The sequence below is a fragment of the Nicotiana attenuata genome, unplaced genomic scaffold (genome assembly GCF_001879085.1).
Source record: "Nicotiana attenuata strain UT unplaced genomic scaffold, NIATTr2, whole genome shotgun sequence".
NCBI classification, from domain to species: Eukaryota; Viridiplantae; Streptophyta; class Magnoliopsida; order Solanales; family Solanaceae; genus Nicotiana; species Nicotiana attenuata.
The window spans coordinates 237090-239819 of record NW_017671718.1 but is presented as its reverse complement, the minus strand read 5'-3'; the positions used below and the strand labels follow the sequence as shown (position 1 = coordinate 239819).

Sequence of the window (2730 nt, the reverse complement as noted above, 5' to 3'; positions counted from 1 at the left end):
ATATATATATATATATATATATATATATATATATATATATATATATATATATATATATATATATATATATATATATAATAGCCATGTGAAAATTTATCTTCTTCTTTTAGACAAAATGGAGGCAGAGACTGCCTTTCTACAATAAAATAGCCCGTCATTTTTTCACAACAGAGTGGATATTCACTCTCAAAATTGAGTTACTCCAAATTAAAATCTAATAAATAACGAGCTATATATAAGAATTGAGATACATATTGAGAAACGAGCTTTATTCACGATAAGTTATTGTTAACTACGTGTAGAAACATTCGATAAAATTGGATCTAAACACTTCGAAATCTTAAATCTTGGAATTTTCTTTGGACCTACGTACCTTTGTCACTATTTTTAGGAGGGAAAAGTACAGAAATAGTCAATTTAAATACAAACTTATCAACCTCTATCTTAAAATTAGACACTCACCAAAAGTAGCCCGAAATTAGAGATACATGCAAGGAAGGATTCTTCCATCCGAGAATCACGCTAAAGATCTTCCTTCCTTCCCTGTTTTTCAAGCGTATCAATTTAACAGATCGTGACATTCTCTCCCTCTGTAAATCACGGCATTCTCTCCCAAAAAATTCTCAAAAGGAGCTCCAAATTTCACTCAAAATCGATCAATTTCACTATACCCTTTCGCGATTTTTGTGTATATACAGCTTTCGCGATTTCTGTGTAGAAGGAACTACGAACTACAATCAAAATCAATCAAGGAATTGGTGAGTTTTGACCTAATTTCAGCTACTTCAATGGAAAATTTACCCATTTTTATTCAGTTTGGTAGCCGATGGAATGCTGCCAATAGCTATGTAGATTACAATGCAGATGCAGTAATAGTTACTCCAAATATAAGTTTTGAAGATTTTGTAGACATGATTTCGAAACAACTTATGTTAGATACTTCATTTAATGTTATTGAAATCAAATAAACTGTCCAAAACGGTTCTCCACCAATAGTGATACACAATAATATGGGTATATGTATATATCTTGGGCTGAAAACAAGGTCGGAATTTACATTGTATCCCCTTTATATAACATAGAGTGCAAAGGATTTGGACATGATCTGCTACAATTCAAATTCTGTTGTGATTTCCTCAGAATATGCACAAAGCTCAGTTATAGAAGAGAGATACAATGGAGATACAATTAATATGATTGAGTTTGGGGATGGAGAAGACTGGCAGGATACAGAATCTGATGAAAATACAATAATAACTTACCCTCAACACATAGATGTAGAAGAAGGTCAAATTTATAAAGACAAAGCTACAATAGTCAAAGTCATGAAGCACTTGGCAATAAAGGAAAAATTTTAGTTTAAGGTGCATAGATCAAGTGAGTATCAAAATATTTACTGTATAATTATGTATCTCAATGTATATCGTAGTTGATGTTAGAAGCATAATTATGTAGAAAATAAGTTGCTGCTTGTAAGTCTGTGGCAGTACACTTTTAAATTGTGGTTTTCACCGTCTAGTACTGTATAGTCGTTATATTTTTTCATCTAGTATTGTTGATGGCAGTGTGTATCACTATATATCATTGTCTTTCATGTCGCTCTATTTATTGATCGAAAAATTTATATCCTTATCGTAGGTACTGCCTAGTATGCATCAACAACAACTGCGATTGGTATTTTAAGTTTTCGAGCCTGAAAAAAAGCAAAACTTTTCAAGGTCAAAAATTTCAGCAAACTGCACTCATGCCCGCTGAAAGACAGATCTTACTCACAATGTCAAGCTACTGCAAAACTCATCGGCAGACTTCTGATAGACAAGTATAAAGACGCAAAAACAATATACACTCATAGTGACATAATTGGAGACATGAACAAGCAGTATGGTCTTCAAATGACATATATGCAAGCATGAAGATCGAAAGAATATGCAGTTCAACTACTGAGAGGGAACCCGAGCGAATCATATGAAAAGCTGCCAAGCTACTTTTATATGCTGGTTCTTACAAATCCTATGTCGGTGGTAAGTTTGAAAAAAATAGAGGAAGACCTGTTCATGTATGCTTTCGTTGCACTATATCCGTCTATAAAAGGATGGCAGTATTGCAAACCGGTTGTTGTTGTAGATGGAACCTTTCTTAAATAAGAATAATAATGTATGTTGTGTGTGTGTGTCTTTATATATATATATATATATATATATATATATATATATATATATATATATATATATATATATATATATATATATATATATATATATATANGTTTATAAAAGGATGGCAGTATTGCAAATCGGTTGTTGTTGTAGATGGAACCTTTCTTAAATCGACATACAAAGGAACATTATTGATAGCATCCACACAAGATGCAAAAGGTAAAAATAAGATATATATATATATATATATATATATATATATTATATATTATTCATGTATATACTCACATATGTTTATATGATTCAATTTATTAGGTAGTATCTTACCACTCGCATATGCCATAGTAGATTTAGAGAATAATGCTTCCTGGGAGTGGTTTTTCGCGAGGTTCAAGGATGCATATGGAGAATGGCAGGGAATGTGCTTAGTCTCGGACATGCATGAAGGCATTGAAAATGCAGCGGCAACATTGTATCCAAAGTACCTCACTGTGTCTCCATATGACATCTATGGAATAACGTAAAAAAAAGATCACAGGAAGAACAATTTGCAGCTCAAAGACATATTCTTTGC

At 32.1% G+C, this 2730-nt stretch overlaps 1 long non-coding RNA gene across 1 annotated transcript; it reads left to right on the top strand.

Moving 5' to 3' along the window:
- The first annotated feature begins 478 nt into the window (after positions 1–478).
- On the top strand, positions 479–2108 carry LOC109209845. The gene is made up of 2 exons (XR_002065444.1): positions 479–758; positions 1639–2108. It is a non-coding gene; the product is annotated as an uncharacterized LOC109209845 (long non-coding RNA).
- The last annotated feature ends 622 nt before the right edge of the window (positions 2109–2730 follow it).